Here is a 27617-nt window from a genome sequence, read left to right as displayed (position 1 = left end):
CATATTTATTGAACACCTATTGCTTGGAGAGCACTGTACTAAACTCTTGGGAGAGTACCTTAAACAGATTCCTTGCCTACAACAGGCTTACAGTGCAATAAATAAATAAATTGCAGATATGTACTTAAATGCTGTAGGGCTGGGAAGGGGGAAGAACAAAGGGAGCTAATCCAGGCTCTGCCATTTGCCTGCTGTGTGACCTTGGGCAAGTCACTTCACTGGGCCTCAGTTATCTCATCTATAAAATGGGGATGGAGACTATGAGCCCCACGTGGGACAGGGACTGTGTCCAACCCGATTTGCTTGTATCCACCCCAGCACATAGTACAGTGTCTGGCACATAGTTAAGTGTTTAGGACAGTGCTTGGCACATAGTAAGTGCTTAACAAATACCATCATCATCATTAACAAATACCATTAAAAAAAGTCAGGGCAAGGCAGAAGGGAATAGGATAAGAGGAAAGGAGTCAAGAAAGGCCTCTTGGAGGAGATGTGCCTTCACTAAGGCTTTGAATGGAGGGAGAGTAACTGTCTGTTGGATTTGAGAAGGGAGGGTTTTTCCAGGCCAGGGGTCTGCAGTGAGATTGAGGCACAGTGAAAAGTTTAGCATTAGAGAAGTTAAAGTGTGTACATTGAGTATACTGTAACAATTAATATATTCCCTGCCCACGATGAGCTTACAGTCTAGAGGATTAGAGGTTAGGGGAGAGATAAGGGCTAGAGAGGTAGAATTGGGGTAGAATAAGAATCACCTGCATAGAGATAGTAACCCACCCTGAGAGTGGGTGAGCAGTTGAAGAGAGAGAGCCAGAGAAAGAGCGAGTGAGCGAAAAGACTAAGGAGGCAGGACAGGGGCTGGTTGAATAGCCACATTAAACGAAATGCTATATGAGACAAATTGAGGCATATTCAGAGGAAGGAGGAGAACCAGGCTCCTGTTCACAACCATGGTCTCCCTCCCTCCCACCGCGGTGTTATTTGGGTTGGACATTCAGAGGTGCATCCTTAGTACTTCACCAAACTGCAAATTGTACTAAACATGAAACAAAACACATTCTCCACAAAAATACACCGATTTCGCTCAACTTTTTGCCCACACTCAAAACATAATATGGGATGCTGGATACAAAAGATAATATTATAAAGCATGATGACATATCTCTGATTATAACCCAGTGGTTCATGGCACTAATTTATGAGGTCAAGTAATCAAAACTTGGTGGAACTTCAACTCATCTTGCCTGACAGCCAACTAATCAGAGTGGTAATCTACAGCAGTTATTCTTGCCAGCAGATTGAAGATTCAATTACTGTTTTGCCTCCTATTTAAACTGTAGGAGTTGATTATCTTCTTTCTCCCCCCAGTGCTCAGTACTGTGTTTGGCACATAGTAAGAACTGAACAAATACCACAATAATTATTTTACTACCTAACCTTGACATCATTTCCTGAGTACTTTGTTCCTTGATTTTTGTAATATGTGGTTCTTTCAGGATTTGATGCAGGCTTGAGTGACTGAGAACAGGCTAAATATACTTTTTATTAAGGCAGCATATGGAAGGAAAAGTTTACGCATCGAACTCCATCTTGGAACAAAAAATACAGGAAATAACTTCTCGGATGAATAGAACACAGGGAGATGGAGAGGAAAGTAACAACAGCTACATAAAGACAAAAGTAGAGATAACCTTTAATGAAAATACCTGGAAACTTAGTTATTCTTTTAGTGCCAGAATTTAATTTTCTTTTCCAACCCACAATCTTTCCTGAAGTCACATAGGAGTTTGATGAAGGATATATGGAACAGAAATTTTGATTTACTGGAAGCTTGTACGTGACATGTGCTTTACTCCAGCTCAACAAACCCTGGTTGTTATTCTCTCTCCATGGTGGCTCAAGGAGGAAGAGAACCAGAACCAGAATAAATTGCATGTGTTCTCCTGTCCTTAGCAGGGTCTTCTGAAGCCTCGTGGCTAGGGGGGACTCCTTCAATTCTGGCAGAACATAAGACTCGGGCAAGTCCCAGCTGCCGCTGTGTAAAATGTTTGCCCTGATTCACTTCTGTCTGGATGTAATGTAGGTGGACCAAAGAAAGATTCAGGTATTTCCTTTAATGTCACTGGGTCCAAACCAATTGGTTTCTGAAAACCGCCTCAATACAAAATGTGTGTTGGAATAAATTTTCTCATAGGAACAATGTTACACATTGGGTTAGAACAGTTAGAGCATGGGTTTGGTAGTCACAAGGACCTGGGTTCCAATTCCGACTCCGCCACTTGTCTGTTGTGTGACCTCGGGCAAGTCACAAACTCTCTGTGCCTCGGTGACCTTATCTGTAAAATGGTGATTAGGATTGTGAACCGCATGTGGAACGGGGACTGTGGCCAACCTGATTACCTTATATTCATTCATTCAATCATACTTCCTGAGCACATACTGTGTGCAGAGCACTGTACTAAGCTCTTGGGAAAATACAATGCAATAATAAACTGAAACATTACCTGCCCACATTGAGATTACAGTCTAGATGGGGAGGAGACAGACATCAATACAAATAAATACATTACAGATACATGCTTAAATGCTGTGGGGCTGGGAAGGGGGAAGAACAAAGGGAGCAAGTCAGGGTGATGCAGCAGGGAGTGGGAGAAGAGGAAAGGGGGGTTTAATCAGTGACGGCTTCTTGGAGCTGTGCCTTCAACAAGGCTTTGAAGGGGAGGATAATTGTCAATATTGAGGAGGGAGGGCATTCCAAGACAATGGCAGGACATACACCAGGGTCAGCAGCAAGACAGGTAAGACTGAGGCACAGTGAGAAGGTTAGCACTAGAGAAGCAAAGTGTCTGGGCTGAGATGCAGGAGGAGAGTATGAGGGGCAAGGTGGTGGAGTGCTTTAAAGTAAATGGTGAGGAGTTTTTGTTTGATATGGAGGTGGATGGGCAACCACTGGAGTTTTCGGAGGAGTGGAATGACATATCCTGAACGTTTTTGTAGAAAAATGATCTGGGAAGCGGAAAGAGGTATGGACTGGAGTGGGGAAAGCCAGGAAGCTGGGAGGTCAGCAAGGAGGCTGATGCAGTAATTCAGATGGGATAGGATGAGTGATTGTATTAACACGGTAGCAGTTCGGATGGAGAGGAAAGGGCAGATTTTAGTGATGTTGTGAAGGTGGGACTGACATGATTTAATGATGGATTGAATATGTGAATTGAATGAAATAGAGGAGTGAAGAATAATGCCAAGGCTTATGGAACAGGAAGGATGGTGGTGCCATCTACAGCAATGGGAAAGTCAGGAGGAGGGCAGAGTTTGGGTGGGAAGATAGGGAGTTCTCTTTTGGACATGTCAAGCTTGTGGCGGTGGGAGCACATCCACGTAGGGATCTCTTAAAGGCAAATAATAATAATAATGGTATTTGTTAAGCACTTACTATGTGCAAAGCACTGTTCTAAGCACTGGAGAGATTACAAGGTGATCAGGTTGTCCCACAGGGGGCTCACAGTTTTAATCCCCATTTTACAGATGAGCTAACTGAGGCACAAAGAAGTTAAATGAGTTGCCCAAAGTCACACAGCCGACAGTTGGCAGAGCCAGGATTTGAACCCATGACCTCTGATTCCATAGCCCGGGCCCTTTCCACTGAGCCACGCTGCTTCTCCAAAGAGAGAGATCAGAGTTGGAGATGAAGATTTGGGTATCATCCATATAGAGGTGGTAGTTGAAGCCATGGGAGCAAATGAGTTCCCCAAGGGAGTGGGTGTAGGTGGAGAATAGAAGGGGACCCAGAACTGAACCTTGAGGAACCCCCACAGTTAGGGGGTGTGAAGCAGAGGAGAAGCCCTCAGAGGAGACTGAGATTTTATGGCCAGAGAGATAAGAGGAGAACCAGGAAAGGACAGAGCCAGTGAGCCCAAGGTTGGAAGATGTTTCCGGAGAAGGGGGCAGCTGAGAGGTTGAGAAGAATTAGGATGGAGTAGAAGCCGTTGGATTTGGCAAGGAGGAGATCATTGTTGACCTTTGAGAGAAGGTGGTTTCTGTGGAGTGAAAGGGATGGAAGGAACATTGGAGGGGCTCAAGGAGAGAATTGGAGGAGAGGAATTACCCCACATCTTAGTACAGTGCCTGACACGTAGTAAGTGCTTAACAAATACCATTATTCTCATTATTGCTAGTAATAATTACTCAGTATTGATTTCTGGACCAAATAATCATTCAGTGGTATTTGCCAAATCCTTATGGTGTACCAGAGATTGTTATAAGCACTAGGAAAGAAAATGTATTTTTACAACAATTACCAGAGTTGGATACTCGGTTATAAATGATAACTACAAGTTATCACACAGTAAGCTCTCAATAAATACAACTGAATGAATGAACTACAAGTGCTGCTACTGAATTGGAGAAGTTCCCTGATAGGCTAGTGGACTTTTACTTCACTGAATATATATATATATATATATATATATATATATATATATATATATATATATATATATATATGATATATAAATATATATCATATTTATTGAGTGCTTACTGTATGGAGAGCACTGTACTAAGCACTTGGGAGTGCACAATATAACAGAGTTGATAGACACATTCCCTGTGTTGACTTTCCTCGGTGACTCTGCCTGATGAAATTCTAACACCTTTGTTCTTCCTATTCCATCTTTCCATTGCCCCTTTTAAACTTACTCTCTCCTTCTTCCTCCCTTCCTCCACAGTTCCAGCTTTCAAAATTATTTTCCCTATTTTCCCATGGCTCTTATGCTAGTTCAATGAAGTAAGATAGTTTTTAAAGTAAAAATAGGTGAAAATTTAAAACATTCTAAGGTGCAATTTCATCACAGCTCAAAACATCTTAAACTGAGGACTGCCTGGAACTCAAAATCAACATTAAAAAAAAATCTTTAACATGAACTTTAGCTGTATAGCTTCAGGATAAGAAAAATGAGCATATCCTGGTATTGGCTGAGCAGCCAACCACCTCTGTGAAACTATGTCACAAGAGCATGGCATCCAACTTGCTTAAATGAATAACTTGCACCCCATGTCGCAAGATGGAACAGATGAGAATCACTGGCATTTGCTGAGCTCATATTGTGTGCAGAACACTTTACTAAGCATTTTGTGAGAGTACAATACATTAGATTTGGCAGACACAATCCACTGGGGCTTACAGTGAAGTGAAAGTTGACTGGTATAAAGGGAAGTCAGTTATCAGTCAATGGTATTTACCTAGCTCATACTGTGTGCAGACCACTTTACTAAGCGCTTGGGAGAATACAATAAAGTAGGGTTGGCAGACACGATCCATGTCCACTAGGGCTTGCAGTCTAATGAAAATTGGTATAAAGTAGTCAGTTAAGAATCAATGGTTATTATCTAGCTCATACCGTGTACAGAGCATTTTACTAAGCCCTTGGGAGAGTACAATACAGTAGCATTAGCAGACACAATCTCCGTCCACCCGGGCTTACAATCCAGTGAAAGTTGACTCCGAGATAAAGAAATCTGGTTATTAATCAATGGTATTTATTGAGCATTTATCATGTGCAGAGCATTCCTTGCAGAGCCCTTGGGCAAGTAGAATATAATGGATGTGTTAAGTACAGCTCAGGCCCTCTAACAGCTTTAATCAATCAATGGTACTCATCGAGTGCTTATTGTGCACAGATCATTGAACTGCTTGCTTGGGAAACTGCAATCAATCATATTTATTGAGCGTTTACCGTGTGCAAAGCACTGTACTGAGCACTTGGAAGAGTACAAAAAACAATGTAACAGACACATTCTCCACCCACAATGAGCTTACAGTCTAGCGGGCATTACATAATAGAATTGGTAGATGCGTTCCCTGTCCACAAAGAGCATACAGTCTACAGTGAGAGACAGACATTGAAATAAATTTTCGATAGGGGTGGTAGTAGAGGAAAAGAATACGTACATAAGTTCTGGGGAGCTGGAGTGAGTATCAAAGTGCTTAAATATGTTGTAAATATGTTTGTACATATTTATTACTCTATTTTACTTGTACATATCTATTCTATTTATTTTATTTTGTTAATATGTTTGGTTTTGTTCTCCGTCTCCCCCTTCTAGACTGTGAGCCCACTGTTGGGTAGGGACTGTCTCTTTATGTTGCCAACTTGTACTTCCCAAGCGCTTAGTACAGTGCTCTTCACACAGTAAGTGCTCAATAAATACGATTGATTGATTAAGAGGTACCAAAGCCAAGTGCATATGTGATGCAGGGTGGATAGAGGAAATGAGGGCTTAGACAGGGGGCTTAATCATCACAAAAATGTGTTCACCGCTGCTGCCGGTGAGTGTCTGTGGTGCCCGGCTCATTGACAGTGGGTTAGAGCTGGTCACCCACCACAGGCAGGGGCCTGGGATCAGTGACACTCTCTTTCTGAGTGAGTTTAACGGGGGGAGGTGGAGGAGAAGCCCCTCCTCACTGCCCCTCCAGGCAACTACTGCTGTTCCTCAAACCCTGTGCTCCCTTGAGCCTGGTATGTGAGCCAAAAGAGGTGAGGGCGACCTCAAAGCTCAAGCTCTCCTCACACCCTGGTCCCTCCCACCACTGCCGTCACCTTCATCGGGGTGTTCCAGGAAGGATGAATGAAGCATCAGGTCCAAGTAGGAGGAGCTGAGCTGAAACAGCAAGGGCCTGGGAGTAGAGGACCAGGGTTCTAATCCTGTTTCTGCTACTTGCCTGCTGTGTGACCTTGGGCAACTGCCTTGACTTCTCCATGCCTTGGTTTCCTCATCTATAAAATGAGGGTTAAATACCTGTTCTTCCTCCCCCTTGGACTGTGAATTCATTCGTTCAATCATATTTATTGAGTTTACTGTGTGCAAAGCACTGTAATAATAATAATAATAATGGCATTTATTAAGCACTTACTCTGTGCAAAGCACTGTTCTAAGTGCTGGGGAGGTTACAAGGTGATCAGGTTGTCCCACGGGGGGCTCACAGTCTTCATCCTCATTTTACAGATGAGGTAACTGAGGCCCAGGGAAGTTAAGTGACTTGCCCAAAGTCACACAGCTGACAGTTGGCAGAGGCGGGATTTGAACCCATAACCTCTGACTCCAAAGCCCGTGCTCTTTCCACTGAGCCATGCTGCTTCTGTACTTAGCGCTTGGAGAAGCAGCGTGGCTGGAGAAGCAGCGCGGCTCAATGGAAGGAGCACGGGCTTTGGAGTCAGAGGTCAGGGGTTCAAATCCCGGCTCCACCAATTGTCAGCTGTGTGACTCTGGGCAAGTCACTTAACTTCTCTGTGCCTCAGTTACCTCATCTGTAAAATGGGGATTAAGACTGTGAACCCCCCGTGGGACAACCTGATCACCCTGTAACCTCCCCAGCACTTAGAACAGTGCTATGCACACAGTAAATGCTTAATAATAAAATGCTTGGGAGAGTACAGTACAACAACAGACACATTCCCTGCCCACAATGAGCTCATAATCTAGAAGGGGAGACAGACATTAATAGAAATAAATAAATTACAGATTTATGTACAAATTTGCTGTGGGGATGGGAGAGAGAATGAAAGAAGGGAGCAAGTCAGGGCAATGCAGAAGGGAGTGGGAGAAGAGGAGAGGAGGGCTTAGTCAGGGAAGGCTTCTTGGAGGAGATGGGCCTTCAATAAGGCTTTGAATTGGGGAAGAGCAATTATCTGTCTGACATGAGGGATGGCATTCCATGCCAGAGGTAGGATGTGGGTGAGAGGCCAGCAGCGAAATCGACAAGATCGAGGTACAGTGAGAAGGTTAGCATTAGAGGAATCCATTGTAGGTCAGACTGTGGAGAGGCAGCATAGTATAGTGGATAGATCACGGGCCTGAGAGTTAGAAGGATGTGGGTTCTAATCCCGGCTCTGCCACTGGTCTGCTGTGTGACCTTGGGCAAGTCACTACACTTCTCCGGGTCTCAGTTACCTCATCTGTAAAACAGAATGAAACTGTAAATCCCATGTTGGATGGGGACTGTGTCCAACCCCATTTGCTCATATGCACCCCAGCGCTTAGTACAGTGCCCGGGACACAGAAAGTGCTTAATCCCACTATTATCATGTCTGACCTAAATTTATTGTGTCTATACTGATACTTAGTACAGTGCTTGGTACACAGTAAGCGCTCAACAAATACCACAATTCTGACTATTACTTGCATACCATGAACTGCAGGTCTGTGCTTCCACAGGCTGGAAGAACAGCTCCGGATATGAAGAAAGGGATGAGGCCCCCTTTCTGGGGATATCTGTTCCCTGTTTGACATGTAGAGACAGAGAATCAATCAATCAATCAATCGTATTTATTGAGCGCTTACTGTGTGCAGAGCACTGTACTAAGCGCTTGGGAAGTACAAGTTGGCAACATATAGAGACAGTCCCTACCCAACAGTGGGCTCACAGTCTAAAAGGGGGAGACAGAGATCAAAACCAAACATACTAACAAAATAAAATAAATAGAATAGATACGTACAAGTAAAATAAATAGAGTAATAAATATGTACAAACATTTATACAGGTGCTGTGGGGAAGGGAAGGAGGTAAGATGGGGGGGATGGAGAGGGGGACGAGGGGGAGAGGCTAGAGCACCCGGCCTCTTGCCCCACCAAAGACAACATCAGGTTGTGCTGCATACTCGGTAATGTGCATAGCTAGTGAGTAGCATCACAGGAGTATCGATAAGACATCTTTTCCTTGCATCTTAGGAGAGGCTGCATCTGGAGCCAGGCCCCCGAGAGTAAAATGCACTGACGCAAGATACGTAATGAAAAGAAGTCAGGCTAATAAGTGCCAGGATCTATACTTTGTTGTCTGTCTCCCCCTTCTAGACTGTGAGCCCGTTGTTGGGTAGAGACCGTCTCTATATTTTGCCAGCTTGTACTTCCCAAGTGCTTAGTACAGTGCTCTGCACACAGTAAGCACTCAATAAATACTATTGAATGAATGAATACTTCATCTTTCCGAGGGACCCGTCCAAGTTTAATTCTCTACAAACACCACATCAATCAAGGTGCCGCACTGGCATAATTCATTCCTGTTGCAAGACAGTCTATCAGTATCACCAGAGGGAAAAACGCAAGTCAATCTGGGGTTGGTAAATATTTTTGTATAAAATAAAACATTTATCACGTCTCTGCAATATTGCCAGTTTACATGTAAATATTTTTAGGTTGAATATTTATGAATAGTAGAACTGTCCCATTGGCAATGAAAGAGATTAGATCCATATTAAATCCACTGATGGAGAGGTTCCATTCATCCTAATAAACTTGTGCAGTACAGATTGGGAACTGGAACTAAACTGCCAGGTTAGAAACGGGGATTTTACCTGCTGCAGCAGCAAAAAATCTACACCTCAGTTTATCGGCTTACGAAGCCACTTTATTCTTACTTCCTTTCTGGATATAGCAATCCTACAAATAAACATTCTTTTAAAAGTCATTTGCTCACCCCTTCGTCAATCAGTCAACTGTATTTACTGAGTGCTTACTGTATGCACAGCACTGTAATAATAATAATAATGTTGGTATTTGTTAAGTGTTTACTAGGTGCCAAGCACTGTTCTAAGCACTGGGGTACATACAAGGTAATCAGGTTGTCCCAGGTGGGGCTTACAGTCTTCACCCCCATTTTACAGATGAGGTAACAGGCACAGAGAAGTTAAGTGACTTGCCCAAAGTCACACAGCAGACAAGTGGCGGAGTTGGGACTAGAACCCATGACCTCTGACTCCCAAGCCTGGGCTCTTTCCACTGAGCCACGCTGCTTCTTGTGCTGTACTAAACACTTGGGAGAGTGCAATGTAACACACTGGTTCCCTGCCCAAAGGAGCTGACAGTCTAGAGGGGGAAAAAGACATTACCATAAATAAATAAATTACAGATATGTACTTAAGTGCTGTGGGGCTGGGAAGGGGGTTAAATAAAGGCAGCAAGTCCGTGCGATGCAGAAGGGAGTTGAAGAAAAGGAAAAGAGAGGACATGCCTTCAATAAGACTTTGAAGGGGAGTGTAACTGTTTGTCGGATATAAGGAAGGAGGGAGTTCCAGGCCAGAGGCAGGATCAATCAATCAATCATATTTATTGAGCACTTACTGTGTGCAGAGCACTGTACTAAGCGCTTGGGAAGTGCAAGTTGGCAACATATAGAGACAGTCCCTACCCAACAGTGGTCTCACAGTCTAGAAGGGGGAAATGTGGGTGAGAGGTCGACAGTGACACAGATGAGATCCAGGCACAGATGAGAAGGTTTGACAGAGTAGCGAAGTGTGCAGGATGGGTTGTAGTAGGAGAGTATAGCTGGTGAGTTAGGAGGGGGCAAGTTGATTGAGTGCTTTAAAGCCACTAGCGAGGAGTTTCCATTTGATGAGGAGGTGGACGGGCAACCACTGGAGGTTCTTGAGGAGTGGGGAAACATGCCCTGATGATTATTAATTGAGTTCTTACTATGTCCTAAGCACTTGGCCACCTACCAGCTTTGTCTGGAAATCAATGGGAGGTAGTAAAGTGAAGAGAGTTTCAGATGTTCATCAGAGCCTGTTTAGAGGAACGTGGAAAGAGAGCAGAGGAATCCGGGTAAAGCATTCCCTAAGGCCCCCTCATTCCTGGGAAAGGGGAAGCAGCCAGAAAGAATGGAAAGTTTATTCATTCATTCATTCATTCATTCAATCGTATTTGTTGAGCGCTTACTGTGTGCAGAGCACTGTACTAAGGGCTTGGGAAGTACAATTTGGCAACAATAGAGACGGTTCCTACCCAATAGTGGGCTCATAGTCTAGAAGGGGGAGACAGAGAACAAAACAAAACATATTAACAAAATAAAATAAATAGAATAAATATGTACAAATAAAATAAATACAGTAATAAATATGTACAAACATATATACAGGTGCTGTGGGGAGGGGAAGGAGGTAAGGCCAGGGGGATGGGGAGGGGGAGGAAGGTGAGAGGAAGGAGGGGGCTCAGTCTGGGAAGGCCTCCTGGAGGAGGTGAGCTCTCAGTAGGGCCTTGAAGGGAGGAAGAGAGCTACCTTGGCGGATGTTGGGAGGGAGGGCATTCCAGACCAGGGGAATGATGTGGGCTGGGGGTCGACGGCGGGACAGGTGAGAACAAGGCACAGTGAGGAGATTAGCGGCAGAGGAGCGGAGTGTGCGGGCTGGGCTGTAGAAGGAGAGAAGGGAGGTTAGGTAGGAGGGGGCGAGGGGATGGACAGCCTTGAAGCCCAGGGTGAGGAGTTTTTACCTGATGTGTAGGTTGATTGGTAGCCACTGGAGATCTTTGAGGAGGGGAGTAACATGCCCAGAGCGTTTCTGGACACAGACAATCCGGGCAGTGGTGTGAAGTATGGATGAAGTCTTAAGGAATCCTTACTTCATTCAATAAGGGAGCAGGAGTCAGGAAAAGAATGGTATGGAAGGTACACCCACTTTTCCATTCTTCCTCTCCCTCCACTTAATATGTAAATCAGCAAAGCACCATGGCTTGCTGAAAAGAGCACGGGCCTAGGAGTCAGAGGACTTGGGTTCTAATCCCGGCTGTGCCACTTGCCTGCTATGTGACCTTGGGCAAGACACTTCATGTGTCTGTGCCACAGTTACCTCATCTATAAAATGGGGATTAAGACTGTGACCCCTATGTGGGACAGGGACTTCGATGAACTTATCTATCCCAGTGCTTTGATTAACTTATATCTACCCCAGTGCTTAGAATAGTTCCTGGTACATAGTAAATGCATAACAAATGTCATAAAAGAAAAATAACTCTTGCGGGAGATGTAAGTGGTTGGATATATATATATCAAGCGTACAACCACTCTCAACCCAAAACCTGATTGCCAACATCATTTTCTATATCAAGCTGTATTTAAATTGGTTTGGTCTATAAACTGCCAGTCAAGCATTGAACAGTTTCTGAAAGAAGGAAGAAACTAAAAGGAAATAAGTTCAATTAGAATGCCAAGTACAAACTTTAGAATGACTCACTTCTCCCAGAGAGCCACATTTCACTACCTTTAAGAGAAAGACCTATAAGTATCCAGTTAAGAAAAAAAAGGTAAAACAATATATAACTTTGTGCACTACCTCTTTGGTCTATTAGAATATCACTGCAGGAGGAATTTGTTCTTAGCAAGGGAATATAAGCTACTTGCATACTTGCTTGAATGATTTGTCACCCTGATTCTGTGGGTTTGGGAGCACAGTGCAGGCCCGTGGCCATAAGGGAGATTTGTAGTCCCCTGGACTGCCCCTAGAAAGCTCTGGACGTGTCTAAATGGGGCTAAATGGCCAGATTTTCTCTCTATCATGGAGCTGTTACATAATAATAACCGCTCAGTAAATACTACTGATGATTGATGATGATGATGACCGTCACAGTGGCCTCCTCTTGATAGCCACTGTGTGTCCACGTATGCGGTAGATCAGGGACAATTGCCCTTTTTCCAGATTGCTAAAGTTGTCCTGGTTAGGGGGCAAGAGAGTAAAGTCTAGTAGAATCCATGAGGGGATCCTCATTTTCACAGAATGTCTCTGCTGTTCTGTGCAGAGAAGTTTTGTTAATTAGTTCTGACTCCACTAGAAAGCAGTAGTGGCCAGAAGAAATAGCATGGGCCTGGGTTCTAATTCTTGCTCTGCAACTTGTCTGCTGTGCAACTTTGGCCAACTCACTTGACTTCTCTGTGCCTCTGAGTGGGGATTAAATGTCTGTTCTCCCTCCCACTTAGACTGTAAAAACCATGAAGGACAGCAACTTGTAAGACCTGGATACTAATAATAATGACAATAATAATAATAATGGCATTTATTAAGCACTTACTATATGTAAAGCACTGTTCTAAGCGCTGGGGAGGTTACAAGGTGTTCAGGTTGTCCCACAGGGGGCTCACAGTCTTAATCCCCATTTTTATAGATGAGGTAACTGAGGCACAGAGACCTTAAGTGACTTGCCCAAAGTCACACAGCCGACAATTGGCAGAGCCTGGATTTGAACCCATGACCTCTGACTCCAAAGCCTGTGCTCTTTCCTCTGAGCCACGCTGCTTCTCTGCTGCTTCTTAACCTATATCTACCTAAGCACTTAGTATCAATTGATCTATCAGTCAATCGTACTTATTGAGTGCTTGCACTAAGTGCTTAGGAGACTAGAATATAACAGTTGGTAGATACATTATCTGCCCACAACAAGTTTACAGTTTATAGAGGAGACAGACTAATATAAACTGTGGTTGTAACAATGTTAATAACAATAACAAGTATTATTATTATACCTGTTAAGTGCTTACTATATACCAAGCATTGTTCTAAGTGTTGGGGTAGATACAAGTTAATCAAGTTGGACACAGTCCCTGTCCCACATGGTGTTCACAGTTTAAGAGGAAGAAGGATTTAATCCCCATTTTGCAGAGGGTATAACAGGCACAGAGAAGTTATTTGTTCAAAGTCACACAGCGGACATGTGGAAGAGCTGGGATTAGCGCCTCTGACTCCCAGACTCGCGCTCTTTCCACTAGGCCCTGCTGCTTCTCAAACCTCATGTACATATGTTCTGGGGGTGCTGAGGGAGGGGTGAATAAAGGGTACCAATCTAAATACAAGAGCAGTGCAGAAAGGGGAGGGAGAAGAGGAAATGAGAGCTTTGTCAGGGAAGGCTTTTTGGAGGAGATATGCCTTCAGAAAGGCTTTGAAGGTGGGGAGAGTGATCATCTGTCAGTTATGAAAAGGGAGAGCATTCCAGGCCAGAGATAGAAAGTGGGCCAGAGGTCGGCGGTGAGATGGATGATATTGAGGTACAGTAAGTAGGCTGGCATTTGAGGAATCTAGTGTGTGGTCTGGGTTGCAGTAGGAAAGCAGCAGGGTAAGGAAGGAAGAGGGTAACGTGACTGAGTGCTTTAAAGTCAATGGTGAGGAATTTCTGTTTGTTGCAGAGGTGGATGAGCAACCATTGTTGGTTCTTCAGGAGTGGAGAAACATGAACTGAACATTTTTGGAGAAAAAGTAACCGGGCAGCAGAATGAAGTATGGACTGGGGTGGAGAGAGACAGAAGGCAGGGTGATCAGCAAGGAAGCTGATACAGTAATCAAGGCAGGATAGGACAAGGGCTTGGGTTAACACGGTAGCCATTTGGATGGAGAGGAAAGGGAGGATTTTAGCGATGTAAAGGTTGAACTGACAGGTTAGGGTGACAGATTGATTATGTGGGTTGAATGAGAGAGATGAGTTGAGGATAATGCCAAGGTTATGGGCTTGTGAGACAGGATGGTAGTTCTGTCTACAGTGATGGAAAATTGGGGAAGGACAGCATTCGGGTGAGAAGATAAGTAGTTCTATTTAGGGTGTTAAGTTTGAAATTACTGAACACAAATTAATGTTTAAGTGTGTTTTGAATCAGTGAATTGCACTTATTGAGCACTTTGTGCAGAGCGCCGCTTGGGAGAGTACAATATAGTTGGTAGTCACGTTCCCCACCCATACTGAGCTTATTATAGTCTAGAGGTCTGGAATTCTCTTTACACAGCCATTAGCAGATTTATTCATTCAATAGTATTTACTGAGAGCTTACTGGGTGCAAAGCACTGTACTAGGCACTTGGGAGAGTACAATACAATAAACAGACAGGTTCCCTGCCCACAGCAATATCCAAACAACCATCTGAATAGATATATACAGCAAGTATTATTCTCTACCTCTTTAATTTTTGTTGGTGCTAACAATCTAGGGATGGAGAGTGTTAACCAATATATGGGTATTTGGTTATCCTTGTCCAGAAATACTTAGCACAGCTCCCAGAAAAGGTCTTTGGGCTTGAAGTCTCCAGGAGAATGGAGAATTCACTAGCTGGAAATACTTCATCTTGTCTTATTCTTTCGAGTTGTCTCTGACCCATACCGACTCCACAGACACATCTCTTTCAGAACGCCCCACTTCCATCTGCAATTGTTCTGGTAGTGTATTCATAGAGTTGGCTTGGAAAAAATACGCAAGTGGTTTACCATCGCCTTGTTCCTCACTGTAAACTTGAGTCTCCACCCTTGACTCTCTTCCATGCCACTGATGCCCAGCACAGGTGAATTTTGACTTGCAGCAGATTGCCTTCCACTGCCAGCCACTGCCCAAGCTAGGAATGGAAATGCCTCTGCTTGAGTCTCCCTCCCATAGCCAAAACTGGTAGAGTAATGGAAATTCTCCAAGTGCGATCCTGAGAGGTGTGGATCTTCCTAGAGACTTCCAAATTGGTAAATGGTTAACAGGAGGAATTAGGAGAGACTGTCCTTTGGAAGTTGAATCAGAATGAGCTGATAGATACTATAGGCATCACCTCTCAGGCTCTAGTTACGAACAGAGAGGAATTTAAGCCTAGTATTGTGATGAGACTGTCTAGTGAAATGTAATGAAAAGCTTTACTGAAGTCTGATTGCTTTGTGATCTGTTCTAGTCTCCCTCCGGATATAATCAGATCTTTAATCAATCATGTTAAATTAATAGTTAATAAACAGAGCCACTCCTTTTTTGTCTTTTTTTTAAAAGATGAGCATACCCAGTCTTTCCTGATACCCAGGGATTCCTCTTGCTCTCCATGAGTTCAGAAAAATAATGGTGACCAGCGCTGGAATAGCACCTGGCCATTCATTCAATACCTTCAGACATATCATCACTTCCAAATGATTTTTAATAGTTGTTTGAGATACTGTTACTGTTAAACTATTTTAGTTGCATTTCCCACTTTCCGTTACAAGGGGTCTTGATGGGGTCAAATGTTCATTTTTCTCTTTTGTTGTAAAGTCAGAAAAAGCCTAAAAGAATGTTATATAATCTCCATCCTTGTAGACCTATAAGTATAAACACCATCTGTGCTGCTTGATTATCCAGCTGAGGTAGACGAATGGACAAGATAGCCTTACAGTATCCTCCCAGCTAGGTGTCATCATCAGAGAAGCAATGTGGCTCAGTGGAAAGAGCCCGGGCTTGGGAGTCAGAGGTCATGGATTCTAATCCCAGCCCCACCACATGTCTGCTGTGTGACCTTGGGCAAGTCACTTAACTTCTCTGAGCCTCAGTTACCTCATCTGTAAAATGGGGATTAAGACTGTGATCCCCACATGGGACAACCTGATCACCTTGTATTCCCCCCCACAGCACTCAGAACAGTGCTTTGCACATAGTAAGCACTTAACAAATGCTATCATTATTACTAGTATTATCAGCATCATCATCAATTGTCATCAGTGGTAATTACTGAATGCTTACTTTGTGCTTACTATCGCCCTTTCCTCTCCATCCAAAGTTCTACTATGTTAATACAAACACTCATCTTATCCCACTTGGATTACCGCATCAGCCTCCTTTCTTACCTCCCAGCCTCCCGCCTCTCCCCACTCCAGTCCATACATCACTCTGCTGCCTGGATCACTTTTCTACAAAAATGTTCAGGACATGTCACTCCCATCCTCTGAAAACTCCAGTGGTTGTCCATCCACTTCCAGATCAAACAAAAACTCCTCACCACTGGCTTTAAAGCACTTCACCACTTAACCCTCTCCTACCACGCCTCGCTTCTCTCCTACAACCCAACCCACACACTTCACTCTTCTAGTGCTAACCTTCTCACTGTGTACCAGTCTCACCTATCTCACCACAAACCCCTATTCCACATCCTGCCTCTGTCCTGGAACTTCCTCCCTCCTCAAATCCAACAATCACTCTCCCAGACTTCAAACCCTTATTGCAGGCACATCTTTTCCAAGAGGCCTTCCTAGACTAAGCTCCACCTTTCTTCATCTCCCACATCCTTCCCACGTCCTGCTCCCTTTGCTCTTCCCCCCTCTGAGCCCCACAGCACTTACATACATATCTGTAATTTATTTATTTGTATTGATGTCTGTCTCCCCTCCTCTAGACTGTAAGCTCGTTGTGGGTCTGCTTATTGTTGTATTGTACTCTCCCATGTGCTTAGTACAGTACTCTGCACAAAGTAAGTGTTTAATAAATACAAATGAATGAATTAATGAATGAGTGTAAAGTACTCTACTAAGTGTTTGGGAGAATAAAATACAACAGAGTTGGCTGATACATTCCCTGTCCATAGTGAGGTCATGGTCTACAGGGGAGGCAGATATTAATATCAATAAATAATATGATATATAATTCATAGATATGTACTTAAGTGTTTTGGGGTTGAGAGTGGAGTGAATATCAAATGCCCAGAGGCCTGATGAGCAGTGTAATTTAGCAGTAGAGCATGGGCTTGGAAGTCAGAAGGTCTCCTAGGTTCTAATTGCGCTCCGCCACTTGCCTGCTGCATGAACTTGGGCAAGTCATATAACTTCTCTGGACCTCAGGTACCTCATCTATAAAATGAGGATTTATAATATTATCCCCATGTGGTAAATGGAACACATCCAGTGTGATTATCTTGTATCTACTCCAGCACTTGGAACAGTGTCTGGCAAATAGTAAGTGCTTAACAAATAGCATAAAAAAAAACAAAGATGCAGAAGGGAGAGGGAGCTGGAGAAAAGAGAGCTTATTTAGGCCTCTTGGAAGAGATGTGACCTTGATAAAGCTTTGAAGGTGATGAGAGTGGTGGTGTAGAACGTATGTATGTATATATGCAGAGGGAGTTCCTGGCTGAGGGGGAAAGGAAGGGAGGAGGGGAATTGTATCTTTTCCATTCTTGATTATTCTATTCATAAATCAGCGGCAAAATAAATCAGTCTAATTTTTGTACTCAGTTTTATATTTAACTTGCTTGTTCACTGAGAACAGTACCCCAAACTGCTTGTCAGTTTATAAAACACTTTAGTGCAAGATGAATGAAAAGGATCTCTTCTAAGCCCTTAGTACAGTATAATTCACATAGTAAGCACTCAATTTATGATTCATCAAAAGATCAATATCTGAATGGAAAGGATCAGTGAGAGTGGAGCGGCAGTAGATGGCCAATTTCTATCCAATTTGAAAAGTCCAAAAGTCCAATTTCCAAAACAATTTGAAAACAATCTCAATTATCCAGCCTGGCTATCCCTGACAATACTGATCATCTTACCTGGAGAATTTCAAAATTTCCACTGCACTTTTTGTTTCTTAGGTACTGTTGGGATATTTCATTTTAAAGATCACACTACATTATTAGAGAGATTCCTATTAAAAAACAGTGAGAGATTCCAAAAAGTATTTGATGTTTGGCACCACACTCTGTACATGATAGTTAATGTTAATTTGTTATCCATTAGTTGAAAATTTCAGGAATAAGAAAAAAGGAGATATTCTATGTTGTAACAGTTTTTCTGCCTGGCACATTATGCTGTTTAAAATGGTTCCAATACAATTTTTTGTCATGAAACTACACCAACCCCTCCAAAAAAATATAGCAAAATGCAGAAGGAAATAACAAGCTTTGCAAGACTAAATATTTCATTTAAATTTTCCTGCAGCACAGACACATCATATGAAACAAAAATTGTATTTTGCAAAGAAGTAGTAAATGCTATAACATCAAAAACAGAATCTAAGTTTTCCCCAAAAATTCCTAAATCCAAATCCAAAATTCAAAATTCAAATCCAAAAATTCCAAAAATCTTCATTTTTGTTTCTTGTACCTGATGACCTATCAAGATTTTAAATAGAAATCACTGCTTAAATGCAATGACAGGTGAAATTTCAGGAATAAACTATACTAGTCTTCCCTGAGCTTTTCCATTTTTAAAATCAAGACAGTAAATGGGACTAACTTTGCTCCCAAGATAGAAAACTTCAGAAATTAAAGTTAACCTCATCCTTGGAGGTTCATTTGTCAATTTCTGCCTATGCTTGTCTTCAGATTGTGTTTTTTTTCCCGGTGCATTCCAAAGTTCACCTGAACAAAGTATCTCTTTCCCCTTTACTCTTCACTATTTACCCATTTATATACTGGTCCAACTTAAAACTCTAAGGCAATTTAAGTTATAGGGTAAACTAACACAACCAATTTAAACTATTGTGGCCTAGTGGATAGAGCACAAGACAGAGTCAGAAGAACCTAGGTTCTAATTCTGACTCTGCCACTTGCCTGCTGTGTGACCTTGGGCAAATCACTTAAGTCCTCTGTGCCTCAGTTACTTAGGCTGAAAATGGGGATTAAAATTGAGCCCCATGTTGAACAGGAATGGTGTTCAACCTGATTTGCTCGTATCTGCCCCAGCGCTTAGAAGAGTGCCACAATTATTATTATTATATCATTACCAAACTCTCACCCAGGCACAAAAGCAGGGAGAAGAGAACTCTTATAAATCCATGGAGGAAATATTCCATTGTCTTACTTCTTTTAAAATGGTATTTGTTAAGCGCTTACTATGTGTAAAGCACTGTTCTAAGCGCTGGGGAGATACAAGGTGAGCAGGTTGTTCCACGTGGGGCTCACAATCTTAATCCCCATTTTCCAGATGAGGGAACTGAGGTCCAGAGAAGTTAAGTGACTTGCCCAAAGTCACACAGCTGACAAGTGGTGGAGCTGGGATTTGAACCCATGACCTCTGACTCCAAAGCCCGTGCTCTTTCCACTAAGCCATGCGCTTCTCTAAGGAAGGAGAGAAGGATGGGGGGCCAGAGAATATGTCCCACCATGGACTCAGCAAAATGATGTTTAGGCCCATTCCTGAAAGTTCCCAGTGACATCTAGGAGGATAGATTGTGAACTCCTAAAGGGAGAGGCTCTGTGTCTAATTCCCATCTGCTTTTTCTTTCAGTGAATCAATGGTATTCATTATTATCATTATTATTGTCATTATTGATAACATTCTAAGTCACTTAACTTCTTTATCCCTCAGTTCTACTGTTCTCTTTCCTAGTAAGACTATGGGCCTCATTTTGGACTGGAACTGTGTCCAAACTAATTAACTTGTATCTACCCCAGCACTTAAAAGAGTGTTTGATCATAGTAAGCCCTTAAATACCATAAAAAGTAGGAGGGAGAACGGGTACTGTATTCCCATTTTGCAGATGAGGAATTTAGGCATAGAAAAACTAAGTGACTTGGCGCAATATCCCACAACAGACAACTGGCAGAGCCAGAACTAGAACCCAGGTCCTCTGACTGCCAGGCCCAACTCTTTCTACTAGACTTCACTGCTTCTCAAGCTGCTTATTGAGCACTTACTGTGAGCACAAAATTATACTAACACTTGGGAGAGTTTAGCACAAGAGTTGAAGAATTGTGGCGAAGTGGATAGAGCAGAGGCCTTTGAGTCAGAGGACCTAGGTTCTAATCCCGGCTCCACCATTTGTCTTCTGTGTGACCTTGGGCAAGTCACAACTTCTCTGTGCCTCATTTCCCTAATCTATAAAATGGTGATTAAGACTGTGAGGTCCACGGGCTGTGCCCAACCTGATTATCTTGTATCTACCCCAGTGTTTAGTGCAATGTCTGGCACAGAGTAAGGGTTTAATGAAATACCATAAAAATATATGCAGTGAAGCCCACACTCAAAATAATTCAGATGCCACCACAGCCTACTTCCAGCCTGATGAACAACAATCAGGAGAAGAGTTGCTCTCCTATAAGAGAGGCTTCAGGAGGTTCATAAGGGTTTGTAACATAATGGTAATGTTTAGTTTCAAATGAATTGTTTGGCATTTCATTCCAGGCTGACATTCCTTGGCAGCTTCCCATCTCCTCCCCTTCCTCAGGAAGGAATGAAGCAGCACAGCCTAGTGGAAAGAACACAGGTTTGGGAGTCAGAGGTCATGGGTTCTAATCCTGGCTCCCCCACTTGTCAGCTGTGTGACTTTGGGCAAGTCACTTCACTTCTCTGGGCCTCAGTTACCTCATCTGTAAAATGGGAATTAGTAAGCGCTTAACAAGTACCATCATTATTATAGAAGCAGCATGGCTCAAGGGAAAGAGCACAGGCTTCGGAGTCAGAGGTCGTAGGTTCTAATCCCAGCTCGGCCACTTGTCAGCTGTGTGACCTTGAGCAAGTCACTTCACTTCTCTGTGCCACAGTTACCTCATCTGTAAAATGGGGATGAAGACTGTGAGCCCAACATGGGGCAACCTGATGATCTTGTATCTACCCCAGCACTTAGAATAGTGCTTGGCACATAGTAAGTGCTTAACAAATATCAACATTATTATGAGAAACAGCGTGGCTCAGTGGAAAGAGCACGGGCTTTGGAGTCTTTTAGACTGTGAGCCCACTCCTTTTAGACTGTAAGCTCACTATTGGGTAGGGACTGTCTCTATATGTTGTCAACTTGTACTTCCCAAGCGTTTAGTACAGTGCTCTGCACACAGTAAGTGCTCAATAAATATGATTGATGATGATGTTGATGATGATGGAGTCAGAGATCATGGGTTCAAATCCCAGCTCTGCCAATTGTCAGCTGTGTGACTTTGGGCAAGTCACTTAACTTCTCTGTGCCTGTTACATCATTTGTAAAATGAGGATTAAGACTGTGACCATGGGACAACCTGATCACTTTGTAACTCCCCTGTGCTTAGAACAGTGCTTTGCACATAGTAAGCACTTAATAAATGCCATCATTATTATTATTATTATTATTATGAGTGGAAAGAGTACAGACCTGGGAATTAGAAGACCTGGATTCTAAACCCAGCTCTGCCACTTGTCTTTGTGACCTTGAGCAAATCACTTAATTTCTCTGTACCTCAAGTACTACAACTATAAAATTACTCTTCAGATTTGGAGCCCTATATGGGATAGGGACTGTGGCCAACCAGATTATCTTCTACCTGCCCCAATGCTTAGTACATTGTCTGGCACATAATAAGCACTTAACAAATAGCATTAAAAAGTGTATCAAGTATATCCTGATGAAATAGCTGAGTATACAATCAAATGCTGAGACTTGGAAACAAAGGGGAAGCAGTGTGGTTTAGTGGACAGAGCATAGATCTCCCAAACCCTGCCCTCTCCCTGACTTTCCCGTCACTGTTGATGGCACTACCATCCTTTCCATCTCACAAGCCCGCAACCTTGGTGTCATCCTCAACTCCGCTCTCTCATTCACCCCTCACATCCAAGCCGTCACCAAAACCTGCCGATCTCAGCTCCGCAACATTGCCAAGATCTGCACTTTCCTCTCCATCCAAACTGCTACCCTGCTCATTCAAGCTCTCATCCTATCCCGTCTGGACTACTGTATCAGCCTCCTTTCCGATCTCCCGTCCTCGTGTCTCTCCCCACTTCAATCCATACTTCATGCTGCTGCCCGGATTGTCTTTGTCCAGAAATGCTCTGGGCATGTTACTCCCCTCCTCAAAAATCTCCAGTGGTTACCAATCAATCTGCACATCAGGCAGAAGCTCCTCACCCTGGGCTTCAACGCTGTCCATCACCTCGCCCCCTCCTACCTCACCTCCCTTCTCTCCTTCTCCAGCCCAGCCCACACCCTCCACTCCTCTGCCGCTAATCTCCTCACTGTGCCTCATTCTCGCCTGTCCCGCCATCGACCCCCGGCCCACGTCATCCCCCAGGCCTGGAATGCCCTCCCTCTGCCCATCCGCCAAGCTAGCTCTCTTCCTCCCTTCAAAGCTCTACTGAGAGCTCACCTCCTCCAGGAGGCCTTCCCAGACTGAGCCCCTTCCTTCCTCTCCCCCTCGTCCCCCTCTCCATCCCCCCATCCTACCTCCTTCCCTTCCCCACAAGCACCTGTATGTATGTATATATGTTTGTACATATTTATTACTCTATTTATTTTACTTGTACATATCTATTCTATTTATTTTATTTTGTTAATATGTTTGGTTTTGTTCTCTGTCTCTCCTTTTAGATTGTGGGCCCACTGTTGGGTAGGGACTGTCTCTATATGTTGCCAACTTGTACTTCCCAAGTGCTTAGTACAGTGCTCTGCATACAGTAAGTGCTCAATAAATATGATTGATTGATTGATTAAGAGGATCTGGGCTCTAATCCCAACTCCACTTCACTCCTCTATTGCTATCCTTCTCCCTGTGCCTCAATCTTATCTGTTTAATCACTGACCCCTCATCCACATCCTGCCTCTGGCCTGGAACATGCTCCCCCCTCAAATGTGCCAGACAATTACTCTGCCCTTCTTCAAAGCCTTAACGAAGGCACACCTCCTCCAAGAGGCCTTCCTTGACTAAGCTCCCCTTTCCCCTTCTCCCACTCCCTTCTGCATCACTCCGACTTGTTCTCTTTGTTCACTGCCCCCCAACCCCACAGACTTACGTACATCTCTGTAAGTTATTTATATTAATATCGGTCTCCTCCCCATCTAGACTGTAAATTCATTTTGGGCAAGAAACACGTCTGCTTATTGTTTTATTGTACTCTCCCAAGTGCTTAGTACAGTGCTCTGCACAAAGTATGAACTCAATAAATACAATTGGATGAATGAATGAATTGTCTGCTGTGACCTTGGACAAGTCACTTAACTTCTTAACTTCTGCACCTTGGTTATATCATCTAAAAAATGGGGATTAAGACTGTGAGCCCTGCGTGGGACAGAGACTGTGTCCAACCTTATCAACTTGTATCAATCCCAGCTCTTAGTACAGTGCCTGACAAATAGTAAGCACTTCACAAAAACCATAAAAAACCCTCCAATTTTCCAAAGTCATCATGCCCCATTTGGTCTCCATATCTAAATTTGCTCCTCATGGCATACAAATCTATACTCTCATCACTGAACTCGACTCTCTAGCTCCAGTGTCCCTTCATTAATCAGTCAGAGATCAGGGATTCAAATCCTGGCTCCGACAATTGTCAGCTGTGTGACTTTGGGCAAGTCACTTAACTTCTTTGTGCCTCACTTCTTTCATCTGTAAAATGGGGATTAAGACTGTGAGCCCCACATGGGACAACCTGATCACCTTGTATCCCCCCACTGCTTAGAATAGTGCTTTGCACAAAGTGCTTAACAAATACCATCATTATTACTATTATCATTATTAATCTCAAAGCACCAATCCACAACCTTGCATCGCCTCTCCTGTATGTTTTCTCCACTCCTGTGCATGCACTGTAGAGCACTACTGGTAGAAATCCAGGCCAACCTTCGGCATTTCAGATGCATCTTCTCCTGCTTTAACTAAACCTTCTCCTCCTCACTGAAACAATCCTATTTTCGTATTGACTCCCGTGACCATTGCCCTCACAAGCTGTTTCAGTCTTCAACTCCCTCCTCCATCTATAAAATGAGGATTCAAAACCTGTTTTCCCTCCTACTTAGATTGGGAGCCCTATTTTGGACAGGGACTATGTCCAACCTGAATATCACCTAACTCATCCCAGAATTTAGTAAAGTGCTTGGCACATGGTAAGTCTTTAAGAAGCAGCATGGTATAGTGGATAAAGCATAGGCCTGGGAGCCAGAAGGTCATGGGTTCTAATTCTGGTGCTTCCATTTGTCTGCTGTGTGACCTTGGGCAAGTCACTTCTCTTCTCTGTGCCTCAGTTATCTCATCTGTAAAACGGAGATTGAGACTGGGAGCCCCACATGGGACAGGGACTGCGTCAAATCCGATTTGCTTCTATCCATCTAAGCACTTAGTATAGTGCCTGGCACCTAGTAAGTGCTTCACAAATATCCTTATTATTACTATTGTCATATTGTCATATTGAGAAGCAGCGTGGCTCAGTCTAAGTAGCCTGGGCTTTGGAGTCAGAGGTCATGGGTTCAAATCCCGGCTCCGCCAACTGTCAGCTGTGTGACTTTGGGCAAGTCACTTCACTTCTCTGGGCCTCAGTTTCCTCATCTGTAAAATGGGGATTAAAAGTGAGCCCCTCGTGGGACAACCTGATCACCTTGTAACCTCCCCAGCTCTTAGAACAGTGCTTTGCACATAGTAAGTGCTTAATAAATGCAATTATTATTATTATTATTATACAACAAATTTTTATACTATCATTATTAATTTGCAGTACTGATTAAATGTTCAATTTGCTCATTATCTTGTTTGGGAATATGGCTCAACAATGGTCTCTGGGGCCTTCCCAGAACTCTCAACTAGGTCTTAGCCGAAGCTGTTTGTCCCACACTTCCCTGGCATCACCCTAAATACTGGATAGCTTAAGGCAGCCCCATCCTGGAGTTATGACAGTTAAGCAGCCCCAATTTTTTTTAATGGTATTTGTTGAGCGCTTTCTATGTGCAAAGCCCTGTTCTAAGCGCTGGGGAGGTTACAAGGTGATCAGGTTGTCCCATGTGGGGTTCACAGTCTTAATCCCCATCTTACAGATGAGGTAACTGAGGCCCAGAGAAGTTAAGTGACTTGCCCAAAGTCACAAAGCTAAGTGAAGGAGCTGGGATTTGAACCCATGACCTCTAACTCCAAAGCCCGTGATCTTTCCATTGAGCCCCGATCTCCAGAGGGAAAAGCCTTGGAGTCAAATGATTAAACTATTTTTATTTTCTCACAGTGGGTGTGACTCTGGAACATAATGGCAGCAATTACTCTTCTAAGATGCACCTGTTGAACTGGTAAGTTAAGTGGCCATGAGATGTTGATAAGCCTCATGCCTAAGGCTTGAGTAGATTGCTTCTCACCATAGGCGCTCTTGTAGTTATCAGTGGTTCCCGGCAGAGCTTCAAGAGCAGGATTGAGAGCCTTGCTAGGATCTAGAAAAGCCTTGGAAGCATTCAAAGCAAAAATGTGTTGCATTAGAATCCAGGCTGAATTATGCCTTCACCATAGTGTCGACAGCTGTCGACAGACAGCTAGCTCTCTTCCTCCCTTCAAGGCCCTGCTGAGAGCTCACCTCCTCCAGGAGGCCTTCCCAGACTGAGCCCCTTCCTTCCTCTCCCCCTCGTCCCCCTCTCCATCCCCCCATCTTACCTCCTTCCCTTCCCCACAGCACCTGTATATATGTATATATGGTTGTACATATTTATTACTCTATTTATTTATTTATTTATTTATTTATTTTACTTGTACATTTCTATCCTATTTATTTTATTTTGTTGGTATGTTTGGTTCTGTTCTCTGTCTCCCCCTTTTAGACTGTGAGCCCACTGTTGGGTAGGGACTGTCTCTATGTGTTGCCAATTTGTACTTCCCAAGCGCTTAGTACAGTGCTCTGCACATAGTATGCGCTCAATAAATACGATTGATTGATTGATTGATTGATTGACAGGATTGGGAGGGAAGAGATGTTAACTTTACAGGGACTCATAGTAAGATGCATATTACATTTTCAAAAAGATACAAGTGGCTAACAAGCAACATGGCATAGTGGAAACAGTACAGACCTTAGAGAGCGCTTAGAACAGTGCTTTGCACATAGTAAGCACTTAAATGCCATTATTATTATTATTATTATCTGGGTTCAATCGTGGCTCCACCACTTGCCTGCTGCGTGACCTTGGGCAAGTCACTTAACCTCTTTGTGCTTTAGTTTCCTCAACTGTAAAATGGGGATGAAATACCTGTTTCCGATTAGACTGTGAGCCACATGTGGTACAGGGACTATATCACTGTGGGAAGCAGCATGGCTCACTGGAAAGAGCCTGACTCCAAAGAGTCAAAGGTCATGAGTTCAAATCCCGGCTCCGCCCATTGTCAGCTGTGTGACTTTGGGCAAGTCACTTAACTTCTCTGGGCCTCAGTTACCTTATCTGTAAAATGGGGATTAAGACTGTGAGCCCCCCGTGGGACAACTTGATCACCTTGTTACCTCCCCAGCGCTTAGAACAGTGCTTTGCACATAGTAAGCACTTAAAAAATGTCATCATTATCATTATTATTATATTAAGCACTTAGATTAGTGCAATATAACAGAGTTGGGATGGCAGGCTTTATTTCCAAGCCCAAATCAATGACTTGAAAGTATACCAGTATAATCTGCGATAACACTAATCTCAACTCTGACTCACTAAATTGAAAATGGGGTAATGAACACTGGGGCTATTAAAAGGAGCAAGTGGGTTTCACGCGTATTTTTTTTTCTTCTTGTCACATGGTGAAGTTTGCTTTTTTGGGGGCTTCTAGACTGTGAGCCCGTTGTTGGGTAGGGACTGTCTCTATATGTTGCCGACTTGTACTTCCCAAGTGCTTAGTACAGTGCTCTGCACACAGTAAGTGCTCAATAAATACGATTGAATGAATGAATGAATATCCAACTTAATTATGTTGTGGCTATTTATTGTGGTGCTTAGCACTCGGTTTAGCATGGAGAAATAACTTTAATACCATTTAAGAAAAAATGCCTAATATTTGCTCTTGGTCTGCTTTCATAAAAGACAAAGTTATCAGTCTACTTGGTTGTTAGTGAAAGAAAGCAGATTTGCTTAGATATGAAGTGGATCAACCTCCCTTCCCAAGAGTGGAAGCTTCTAAATGGAGATAAAATTAAAATGCTTAACTATGGGCTAATGACATGGGCTATCATCATCAATTTTTATTGAGTGCCTACTGTATGTAGAGCACTGGCCTAAGCACCTGTTGTTTGCAGAGCAATATAGCTGCAGTTTCTTTGACCATTTTCCGCATTGTACAACAGGAATTAACATCCAGATTTCACCAGCAGAGGCTGCATCATTTATAATTTATCTGCAGCATAAAATGGCAAGCTAGGATGAGAAGCAGTGTGGGCTAGTGGAAAGAGCCCGGGCCTTGAAGTCAGAGGACCTGGGTTCTAATC

At 43.3% G+C, this 27617-nt stretch overlaps 1 long non-coding RNA gene across 1 annotated transcript in view; it reads left to right on the top strand.

Annotated features, from left to right (window-relative positions):
• Positions 1-25459, top strand: part of LOC119928058 — a 158376-nt gene extending 132917 nt beyond the window's left edge. Inside the window, exon 5 of the long non-coding RNA XR_005451067.1 lies at positions 25398-25459. This is a non-coding gene — a long non-coding RNA (uncharacterized LOC119928058). The remainder of the gene's footprint in view (positions 1-25397) is intronic.
• The last annotated feature ends 2158 nt before the right edge of the window (positions 25460-27617 follow it).

Source organism: Tachyglossus aculeatus, chromosome 1, assembly GCF_015852505.1.
Source record: "Tachyglossus aculeatus isolate mTacAcu1 chromosome 1, mTacAcu1.pri, whole genome shotgun sequence".
Taxonomy (NCBI): Eukaryota; Metazoa; Chordata; class Mammalia; order Monotremata; family Tachyglossidae; genus Tachyglossus; species Tachyglossus aculeatus.
This window is presented reverse-complemented; position numbering and strand designations above follow the sequence as displayed.